Below are 12418 nucleotides of genomic sequence, written 5' to 3' on the forward strand. Positions count from 1 at the left end.
ATCTTAGTAAAAAAATTAAGAAAAATATATTTTTTTAACATTGTTGGCCTAAAATATTTATAGAAGCTTCTTTGATCATAGTATTATTAATTCTAAGATGTGGGACTAAAGAGAACTATATTTTTTATATAAAACAACCAGAGAAAATTAATAATGAAAAAAAATTTATAATAATATACCTCAGCTGAGTCTCGAACTCTAGATCACTGATTGTTTCGTTTGTGAAATTATTAATAAACCTTGGAATTATTTTAAGTGTGAATAGAAAAAAAGGATATTAACGTAAATTCATTTTAGGCTTCACCAAAGTTAGTTAGTAAAGGAGGAAGATTTTTAATAAAATAGTAAGATATATATATATATTTTTGATAATTTATCAAAGATAATATAAAAATATATATTTTTTAAAGTATTTTTTAACATATATATATTTATATTTTATGAATATAACATGATATCATTTAGAATGAAAATAAAATAAAGACGTACATTAAAATAGATATAAAGAAGACCAATAATTTAATCGTGCCCTTGACACGGCCGTATGCCAGCCCAAGGATAGGCCATGCCCCATAAGCACGACCATATCCCCTACCAGAGATAAAGCAGGCTTTGGCCGTGCCTCCCACCAGCTGCCAACAAGTGGTGGTCGTGTGAATCCACATGATCGTATCATCCTTCCAGAGTCAAACTGTGTTTTGGCCATGCTAAATGGCATGACCATGCCACATTTCCAAAGTTACTTCAGAGGCTAGTTGTGCCTCTCCGGCCGTGACGGTTCAAGCTCAGGTCGTGCCAAAAGGTACGACCGTGGCGGAGAAAATAAGAGGGGTTGTGTCCCCTTACTATAAAGGGGGAGTCTCTTTCCTTTTCACTTATCTTTGGTTTAAGGCTCCCCTCATTACTTGGGGAAGGATTCTCCCCCTTAGGGGAACCCTAGATCATTCATCTTCACTGATTCGTGCACCTCCTGAGCAAGGATTGCAAGCAAGAAGATCGGCGGTCCATAGATAAGCATTCCTCTATTCTCTATCTTGTGTTTTGGATTGTAAGATGCTTAATTTCTTATCTCTTGTTTGTAAATCCTTCGCAATAGAGTAGATTTTCTAGATTTAGGATGTAGGAAGTAGTTGTGATGTGATGTGATGTATGAACTATGTATTTGGACATTTTCTTATGTTATGATATGTTTTATGTCTTGTTCTATGTGTGTTGTACTTTATATGTGTTTGAAGAAATGTGTGTGAGGTCAATTCATATAGATGTACAGTTTTGTTCACCGTATAGAGGAGATACTCTAGTTTGTTTAACCGGGGACCCTGTGACAGAGGGTATCCCTTACTTTATAAGGTATCACCTTTGAAATGGAGGGAGGGGGTGCAATTCCCTACAAGGGAAGCTAATTAGAGTTTAAAGGGTTTCTCCCAAATTAATATTAGGAAGTGATTTATATAATCTAACGATTGTATAACTGGGGGACCCTGTGACAGAGGGTATCCCTTTAACCGGACTTTGTAAGTTACATCTTCTACTTAATTGCATTAATCTACCATTAGAAAGTAAATCAGTTAACTTTAGAGATTGTATGACCGGGAGCTCTGTGACAGAGGGTATCCCTTTAACCAGACTTTCTAGGTTACATCTTCTATTTAATTGCATTAATCTACCATTAGAAAGTAAATCGGTTAACTCTAGAGATTGTATGACAGGGGGGCCCTAGGTATCTTGTTAACCGGATTTTCTAGAGTTGCTTCTTTACTTAATGACATTAGGACATGGGTAAACTCGTTGGTACAACCTACGCAGGATTGTGTCAGACTTTAGTTTGAAGCTCTACAAGAATGTAAGTATGGAGTTAGGTAGATGAACAATACATAGGGACATTACCTAGCATCATAACAAAACTGAAATCCTAGAATCTATCATATTTCACTTACTTACGCTTATTCTCTCTCTATACTCTCTTCCCTTCTCTTTCTCTCTTAAGCGTTCGTGAGCCAACCTTCGATTGTCTAGATAATTTACTGTGCGAAGTTAACTAGTGCTTAATCAACAATCCATATGGAATCGATATTTTATTACTTGACGACAACCGTGCACTTGCAGATTGTACACATCAAGTTTTTGATGTTGTTATCGGGAGATTATTTCTTATTAATATTAGTTGATTAACATATGAGTTACTCTAGATATTTTTCTTTTTCTTTCTTATTTTTCATTATACACTTTCCTTCTTGTTTTTAAAATTTGAATTTATTTTATTTTATTTTTATTTTTTAAAAAAATCAATAAAAAAATTGGTTAAGTGTCTTGATTATTTTTAGATCTTCTATGTCTATGTGCTATATCATTATTACTCCCTATGTCTTGTGATTTTATTGCTATTCTTTCAAGTGAGATTAGAAATTTTCTTTAGCCATGGATTGATATTCTTGGCAACCTGGAGGCTTAAATGCAAAGTATAATTCAGATGACGAGCAAATTCTGAACATCTACAGAGCATGTTGTAGTCTAACACATCCAACTGTCATATGCCACATCTTCCAAAATGAAGCTGGTCATTCCATAGAACCAATTGATGATATCCGCACAGTTTGTGGCAGCTCATCTTATCCAGCTGCTATATGTCACTTCTTCCAAAAAGCTGCTACATCTCCCATGGAACTTTAGAATCTATTCTAACATGTACATCAAGATATATATGATTTAGTTCCTTGTATTTCTAGCTATGACTAGGGGATCATCAAACTCAGAACTTTCAACCCCAACACACTTCTGAGGGGAATGAACAGTTACAACCACAACAGCAGATCCCTAACTTACCTCAACACCGCAATCAAGATTGGATGGATCATTAAAATTTTGAGTAGAACAACATACAAAGTGTTGAGCAGTCTTCTCAAGCAAATTAAAGTCCATCAAAATTTCAATATGATTTACTATCAGATGAATCACATCAGTTGCAACTTGATGAGTTGACTGACTAGGAGGACTCCCAAGACTCAGATATTCCTGTTCCCAAATAGATGAAGACCAAACTATAAGAATTAGAAGAGCTCTTGGTGAAATAAAGAATCTTGTTTCCTAGATCCCTACAGTAAGTTGATGTGCCAAGTCCATGCTTGGAGATTGAGTCAAATTATATATTAGAGGGAATGGAATGTAAAGTTGATGGCAATTACAATCATAATTATGCAACTCTACAAGACTCCTCTACTGTTGTACATGGTGATGATGTATTTGATGATACTTCAGACATTGATAGGACTTATGATGCATGCTCAACCAATCTTGCTGTCATTCCTGTTGCAACTCATAATAATACATGCTTGATGAATGATGGGATCATAGATGAGGCAGATGTTGACACTAGTATGTAGTCCTCAGAGTGGGAAGTGGCGGATAGACGGAGACCCCAAGGTTAGACACTCCAACTTTTGCTTATACTTCACTTTCATCAGAACAAGGACTCAATATCAACTATAATAACTGTGCTCTTGGCCTGGGTACTTCAAGTGAACCTTCTCTAACCATCAAGAAGAACCTTTAAGGAGAAGAAGAAGGGGCGAGCAATTACTCAGGTTGTGATACTTGACTGGGAAGTCCTAAATAGAGGTTAGGCAATGACAACTCCAATGAGAAGGTTGGCAGAAGAAGAAAATCCAAGTGAGTCAGTGTTGACTAGACACTTGGTGTGAAAGTCCTGGTGAGTGAAGCCAGCAGTTGAAAAGTCCAATAAGTGAAGTCGGGCAATTGAGAAACTCCTGGTGAGCGAAGCTAGACAGTTGAAAATTCTGGTGAGTGAAACTATGTAAAAGCCCTAGTGAGTGAAGGTAGGTAGGTAGATGAAAATCCTGGTGAGTGAAGCCAGGTGAAAGTTCTAGTGAGTGAAGCTAGGTAGATGAAAATCCTAGTGAGTAAAGCCAGGTGAAAAACCCTAGTGAGTGAAACTAAGTAGTGAGGAAACCTGGTGAGTGAAGCCAGGTGGTGAAAATACATGGTGAATGAAGCCAGGCTTATGGAAATCTATGTGGGTCAAGGTTGACGGGACACTTGATGGTTGGAAGTCCAAGTGGGTCATGGGGGACTGAACACTTGGCACGATACAATAAGTCCAAGTGGATCATGGTGGACCAGATGCTTGGCACGAGACGGTAAATCTAAGTATGTCAAAATTGACCAACAATACAATAAAAACGTTAAAAGACAAAGGATTGTATCCGTTGTCGTAGGCCCTTTAAACCGTTATAATTGACAGTGTTGTTAAATGTGTGGTAAAAGACAACGGTTTAAAATTGTTGTCTTTGAACATAATAGACAACAGACATGCAACGATTTTAAACTATTATCTTTTAATACCAAAGAGAATAGTTTTGCAACGGTTAAAAACAGTTGTAATTGGCGATTTTGCAATAATTTTGATAGCACATAATATATGCTTTTGACAACAAATAAACACCGTTATCTTTCTTCAAGATTTAGTTTAAAACTATTGTCTTTAAATACTTTTCACAACGGTTAAAAAACCATTGTCTATCTTGATTAAAATACATTGTGAATAGATAAAAATTGTTGTCACATAATATTTTTTTCACACAATATTTTAAAACCATTGTCTTTGATAAGAAACGTCTATGGTTATAAACAGTTATGTTTGTAAGAAAAGCTATTATATATATATATATACACACACACACATTCAATTCAATACATATATACATCTACTTCAGTTAAGTTTAGAAACTTCTACAATTACTACAAATATCCTAAACATGACCACAAGTATCCAATCATGACAACCACAAAAGATGAGACCACAAAATTAAGTTTATACAGAAGTGGACCACAACCATGCTTTCTCCAATCCTTTTTCTGCATATTGATTATCGAATGTAGAATTTCAGAGACTTGCAAACCATGTTTTCTCCCTTTTCTGCAAAATAAAAATATATATATATATATAGTTAAAGTCATAACAAAAGCTAAGCTAGACTAAGAGATGCTAGAAAAATATTATAAATTGTCTTTGTCCTTATCCTTTATAATAAATTAAATCCTTCAACACAAAAAGACTCAAATAGCATGTTGACACATAATAACACTTGATTGTATTGCTGCTATCTCTTGAATCCCAAGAGATCACTTCATACAATTAATTGAAAATAAAACACAACCATTTAGGTCATAATTATGAATCGTGCAAACTACAACAATAGATATACATACCTTTATTACTTCCCATGTAACATGTTTTTTCCCTTTCTTTTCCATGTTTAGATTAAACAATCTTATGCTCTTTTATACATCAATAAGAGTGGACATATGAGAGTTTTATTGACTAAAATAAATACTTAATAAAATTTAAAATATGTACTCACATATCAACTACATATTTCCAATACTGGAGGAAGTGAAGTCAATGTATCTTAAGGCAAAGGTAAGCCATGTGCATCAATCTGAAGATAATATTTGCAGATAGTTTATCCATATATAACTTTAACTATGTAAATTGATATTTATGATCAAAATACAACTGAAGATAAACAAAAGATGTGAACTTAAATTGAAAAATTAAAAAAAAGCAAGTATGATAACATAAAAAAGTGTGAAAAAAAATTAAATTAAGCTATAGAAAACTGAATCCATCAGGTGCTAAGGGCAAACAATCCAGGAGAGAATGATTTCTCCAAAACAAAAAGATGGGAGTCACCTGATTTTTGTAAGAATAGAGATCATTGCTTCCTAAGATTGTAATATCAAGATATACATGGAGAAGTGTAAAAATTAGATAAAAGAGCTAATAAAGTACAAATTATATTTCTAAAAATAAATTAAAAAACATACCTGGTAGAAGTAGTTTTTGTAATTTATCCTTTTCCTTTTCAAAGGGTATTACCTTGGATGCAACTATAGCATATTGCACAGTTTGCACTACAAAAGGATTGACTGAGTCCCTGAAATTATAAGTTGATAGAGAAGTAAACAATTTACCCTATATTAGAATGTCTCATTTCTATGCAACCTTTGTAATATTCATTGATCATTATCTTTGGAGGGTGAAGAAACAACCTTGATTGAGAATCAACTAAATCTTTTCTTTAAAAATGTCACAAAATGATTTTACCAATTAGTAAAGTATTAGCAAACAAGGGATAGCATAGTTATTCAATTCTGAAAAAGGTTTCAACGTTTGAAATGAGCAAAAGGTCAGCAAACTTCTCAATGTATTTTTGATAGAAGAGAATCAAAACTAGCTTGAGGCAACCGAAGGTATAGTCTTGCATATTATTTTTCATCCATCTGTTTTACCTACAATTTTGACTGGTGGAAATTAAGTTCATACCAGATTTTAATGAAAAAAATCTCTACTTAAAACTCATGTGGAAGGAGAAAATGCTTATTTACAACCTGATGCTTGAGTTTATGCTTCCAATTTACCACCTTATTGTGATGCCATGTGAGACCGACCTAATGGCACAATATGATCTGCCATTAACTGGTACTGCTAGAGACTAATCTGGGAGCATTCAATACTTGTTTCATTTACAATGCTCAATTACTCAACTAAAAATAACAGATAAGATGTCTTAAACTTTAGAAATAGATTCATGCTTACTGTCAGTTTAAATGGATGATAGCAACCAAAAGAACTGGATATGCAAACACTAGCACATGAAAAAGAAGCTGCAACTGACACTTGGTTCCTTTTTAGTATTATAGTTGGTATTTCCTACAGAAATGTCACCCTTAGTTGTATGCTCAACTTTGATTAAAGAATAGTCTCATTGTTTGTGTTGTCATGGTATTAAGTAATGTTCCAACCTTATTCTTTTGCAGCATTGATGAAAGTTGAATCCTCATCTAGTAACAAGGTTGTTTCTATCTATAGTCATCTCCTTTTATCTTTGATCTTTGACGTAGACAAATTCTCCAACTTGTTTATGTAAGACCGTAAATACGTTAGAGGGGGGATAGTGATCTTTAGAAAATCGAGAGTTAAAACAAATTACGCAAAACAAAGCACAATGCTAACAAAATTAAGTTTTACTTGGTTCAGAGCCTTCGACGACTCCTACTCCAATATTTGTACTCGTCGAGTACTTTCGTTGGCAAATCCACTAATAGTTCGCAAAAGTATTACAAAATTAAGTACAAGAACTAAAAGCAAAGTTACCGACAACAAAGAAAATAAGAACGTCTTGATCGTCGGTTGTCGGAGAAGTTTCACAGCATCGTAGGAGCTTTTTCGGAGCACTGAGCAAGAGAGAAACTTGTAGTAGTTGTTGTTCTGAAGCTCCTGGTCGAATGTCTTTATATAAGTCCACTTCGGCCACCTGGAACCCCTCCGGGCACCTGGACCTTTGCTGATGTGGCGAGTTCTCTTCGAAACTTCATCCGCGAAATTTATCCACCTCCGAGCGCCTAGACCGTTGATGTGGGCTCGGCTAGTCGACATGCTCCAACTCAGCTTCAGGATAAAGTTTTAGGGTCCAGGCGCTTGCACCGACTCCGGGCGCCTGGACCGCCTAGACTCTCCTTTTCGGGTCCAAGCACCCGGGTGAGTCTGGTCCGGGGGCCCGGACTCGGGGCACCCGGATCCCTTCCGAGCGCCTGGACTCCAAGCGCCCGGAGTCCGGCACCCGGATCCCTTCCGAGCGCCCGGACTTCGGGCACCCAGATCCCTTCCGGGCGCCCGGACTCTCCTTTTTTTAGCATCCTGTAAAAAAGTTAGTCCAGACAATAAAAAATATATTTTACCCTACAAGAGAGTTAGTACACCATAATAAAGTAGTAGTAATAATTAAATCCCATCTCCTCGAGACCAGTATCTAGTCAAAGTCTCAACTTAGGTTTCTCAAATGGAACTTAAGTTGGACTAACGCCTACAGTTTCCTCAACCGAGAACGCGTCCTCTCTGGATCTCTCCTTAAGTTGCTTACCTTTACTTACCAACTGCAATCGTTTGACTTGTCTTTGACCCACCAGGTCTTTCCGCCAGTTGTCAGGTCAATGAACCCAACTAGACTTCGGTCGGTTGTCAGGTCGTGCGGATCCAATCGGACTTCCCGCTTGATATCGAGCCCCGCAGATCTATTTAAACTTTCCACCAACTATCGGGTCCCTCAGACCTAGCTGGATTTCAGAGCCTGGTGTCAGGTCCTTCAGACCAGTCAATTCCTACACATTTGATAAAGAGTTTAGATCATAAATTATTCTAACTTTAAATAACTTATTATTTATCAAAATCTGATTTAAATTATTAGTGTAAATTGTACCAATAATTTTATCACATAAGAAGTCTCTTGACCTCACGGAAAAGTAATATAAGAAGACATTTAATTTAAAGAGGCAATTGCAGTTTTGGTATGTTCATTCATATGCTCTTTCACTTCACCGCTTCTTTTTCAATAGTACATCAATCTGATTTCGACTATAGTTAAAGCTTATTTTGTGTCAAACTCAGCTATCTTGCTTTAACAATTCCTTTGATGATAAAACTAATTCAAAGGTGTTATCAAAGCTAACAAGAGATTTTCCTAAAGTACACAAGAAAACATGACTTCAAAAATAGATTTTTAAAATGAAAATAAAATCTGTTTCAGATTTTTATAAATCAGAGATAGATTTTATACAGAATTATTAATCCATTTTATTTTAGTAAATTATATATTTTTTTTTAAAAAAATAAGACAGAATTTAAACAAAATTCCATATAAATTTTTATAAACAAAAATAAATATGAATTATAAACAGAATTTGAGACGGTATAATTTATGTGACAAATTTTGTTTATAAATTAATTAAAATTTAAAATAGAAATAAAATCTGTTTCAAATTTATATAAATCAGATAGACAGATTCTCTACAAAATCATTAATTTATTTAACTTTAATAAAATATAATATTTGAAAAGAAATTTAAAATAAATTTTAAAATAAATTTTGATACGAAATTACATATAAATTTTATAAACAAAAAATAAATGTGGATTATAAACGAAATTTGAGACCGCAAAATCTCTATTACAAATTTTGTTTAAATATTTAATGAAAATTAAAACGGAAATAAAATTTGTTTTAGATTTATATAAATCAGAGACAGATTTGATACAAAATTATAAATCTACTCACTTTGATAAAATATAATATATGAAAAAACTTTAAACATAATCTAAACCAAATTTAACATGAAATTACATATAACTTTTTATAAACAAAAATAAATATGAATTATGTTTTCTAACCCTTCCTCCTTGCCTTAATTTGCCTTTGGTTTTAGTAGAATAGGTACGCATTCTTCTTCCCCCGCCTCTTATTTTTTTTTTCTCGTTCTTGTTGGGGCCATCTCATGCGGCTGCAAGGTTGGCTGCAGCTGCGAGGTCGGCAACGACTGTGAGGTCGGTCGTGGCTACTAGAGGTTGATTGTTGTCGCTTCTCATGGCCACAAAGTTCGCGACCGCTTCAATCGACCCCCTCATGCAATCGAGAGGTTGTGCATCCTACGGTCCTTGGATGTCGCCTACTACTAATATGTGATAACTAGCATTTTGATGCATTATTTTCCCCTATATTTTAATGTTTTAATCCACTCATATGGTTAATTGTTGATTCTTATCATGTTTATTGAGTTTGATGCATATTATGAGTTTTGTTATAATTTTTGTTATTTTTATGGATTTCTATTTATAATTGTACACTTTTTTTTTTGTAGGGATTGAACTCAAGTTGTACCAAATTAAACCTAAAGACTTGAGTCAAGGAAAAGTCTAATATGGAGAAATATGAGTCATTGGATCAAATATGAAGTAAACTAATCAAAGGACTCTGATCTAATTAATTCTAGTCGTTCATCGAGATCTGATTGATTTTGGTTGATCTGTGTAGATCTGGGATTTTTCGATCCGTTCACTATGATCTAGTCATCTTGATCATTCAACTAGTTCTAGCCGATCCTGACCATTCAATTAGATTTGATCTCATCCATTCACCTAGATCCGGGCCAATCCTGACCGTCCGATCAGATCTGGGAAAATAAGAGTGGATGAAGCACAGTTTGTTCATCTATTCTCTGCTTCCTCACGCGATCGTTGCCGGGACGCCACCCCTTCTCATCGAACTCCACCTTCAATCGGCCGGCGAGTTCATCTACCACTCCACCTCCGGCCGATCGATCCTCTCCATCTCGCCCATCTGCATCCCGTCACCCTCCTCCATCCCGGCCTCATCTTCTTACCGACGTGAACGCTGCCCAATGCTAACTCCACCACCACCGGCACACCAAGGAAAGGGGGTTTCTCCCTCTGGTCATCGCCCATCGCGCATCTCCTTCCTCTTCTCATCTTCCTTCCACGATAAGCCTTCAAGCTTCCAACAGCAGCTCCACCACATCTCTTCCATATCCGCTCTTCGATCTACGAGTTCTTGGGCTTTCCCAGCTTCGTATTCGATCCGGATAGCTATCTTCTTCATCCATCTTCGATCGAGCAACCTTCTCATCTTCGCCAAGTCCGCAGCAATTCCCTTCACCACCAGACAGCTTCATATGCACCTCACAGAAATTGGGTTGTTTCTTTTATCATGGATGTGTGTTGATGTTTTTTATTGAATGCTTGTATCAAACTTGATCTTATTTAATTAGATTGAATGCACTTGATTTTAATTGTTTCATGCACACAACTTGTTTGATGAAATGTTCTAATCTTCTAATTCCTGCATGTAACGTGTTCGGTAAAATGTCTCTTTCAATAGTTTGGTTCAATTTGACGCATCTTAATTTGCTTAACTCTTGCTTTGTATTGATCTTTCAATTGCTAAGTTTTATGTCTTCATTTAAATGCAATTAGGTTAAGTTAGTGTCTTCATTTAAATGCAGTTAGTTTTATGTCTTCATTTCTATGTTTAGTGTGTATTGTATTTTAAGTTGTTACATATTGTTTCCTTATAGCCATAATATTCTAACTAATTTGTAGATGAGAATGAGGTTATCTGGAGGCAATCAAGTTATCCAAGAATGATCTGTAATTATTTAATGAGGTCATTCTACTTTTCCATATTCTATTGTGACTTATGTTTCACTCGTTAGTATCATGCAGGATACCAAGAGCAAATGTTGCATTAACCACAACAACCAAGAGCAAATGTTGCATTCAAAACCATCTTTTAATCTTTTGGTAGGTACTATTTACTTACTATCTGCTATAGTCTTGTTTATTAATATTACAGGAATATTTCTTAGCAATATTTATAGTTTGTGTGGTATTGTATTTGTGGATATTAAGATTTTTTAGTTTATGATTTAAATTAATTAATGTGCAATAAGAAGACCAGCGAGTCTTTTCTATTGTCTTGTATTTGATTTTGTTATATGTACTTAGAGATTCTAAGTTTAAGATTCAAATTCGAAGAAAATCCTACTTAAGTATTTGTTCACATTGACCTAATTTTTATGGTTTTGTTATGCCTATTGTTTCAGAGCCAAAAGAGTCTTCATGACTTGTTGATTCTTTAGCATTGACAACTAACTATGGATTAATTAGTGGATGAACATTGATATTGACTATGACTTTTGTACCATTTCAATTTATTTGTATTAAAAATTCTGATATTGTAAGACTTACTCGTTTCATGTTTTGATTTGTTAGATTGTCTCAACAAAATTAGTTGGTTCGTTAATTTGTACAAGAGAAGCAATTTCTCTCATGGAGTTCGAAGACAGGGAGGGTCGTGATAGACAATGTAATATAAAAATTAGATTACATATGATAAGATTTACAAATTTGTATAGTTGTTTATAGTTTGATTATTGGTCAAATTTATTTGGATAATGTAAATATTTATTTATTTTTATGTTAATTGTATGATACATTTGGAATTAGAAATTATTTTTTATAATAATTTTAATTTATTTGAAATGAAGACTTGTTTTAATATATTGATGAGAAATTTAATAATATTTAGTGATAAATTTAAAAATAAAATTATATACGGATTTATAAATGGAATTGTAAATAGATTTATAAACAAGATTACTAACAAATTTAAAACAAAATTAGAGACAGAATTTACATTTAAAATTAATTTTATTTTGTTAACTTAAAAACAGATTGATAAACAATTTTTATTATCCATTTCTAAAATTAGAGATGGAATATTTTCGTCTCAAAATTAGCTACGGGGCTTTCACTAACGGATTTTTGAGATGAAATATTTCGTCTCAAACTTTCTTTAGAGACGGAAAAAAGACTTTCAGAGACAAATTTTTTCATCTCTAAAGCCCCATTTTCTTGTAATAACTCCTCCAACAATGCCAACTATGACAACTCGTGTTCCAGAAAATAGTCAGCAAAGAAACAATACCATAAGAGATATCTCAGGTATACTTCCTAAATGGATCTTCAGGCACTCTCAACTAGTGCAGC

General features: G+C 34.4%; 1 long non-coding RNA gene across 1 annotated transcript; it reads left to right on the forward strand.

Annotated features, from left to right (window-relative positions):
* The first annotated feature begins 10065 nt into the window (after positions 1–10065).
* LOC122017404 lies at positions 10066–11846 on the forward strand. The gene is made up of 2 exons (XR_006121335.1): positions 10066–11170; positions 11642–11846. It is a non-coding gene; the product is annotated as an uncharacterized LOC122017404 (long non-coding RNA).
* Positions 11847–12418: the final 572 nt, after the last annotated feature.

This window comes from Zingiber officinale, chromosome 8B, assembly GCF_018446385.1.
Source record: "Zingiber officinale cultivar Zhangliang chromosome 8B, Zo_v1.1, whole genome shotgun sequence".
NCBI lineage: Eukaryota > Viridiplantae > Streptophyta > Magnoliopsida > Zingiberales > Zingiberaceae > Zingiber > Zingiber officinale.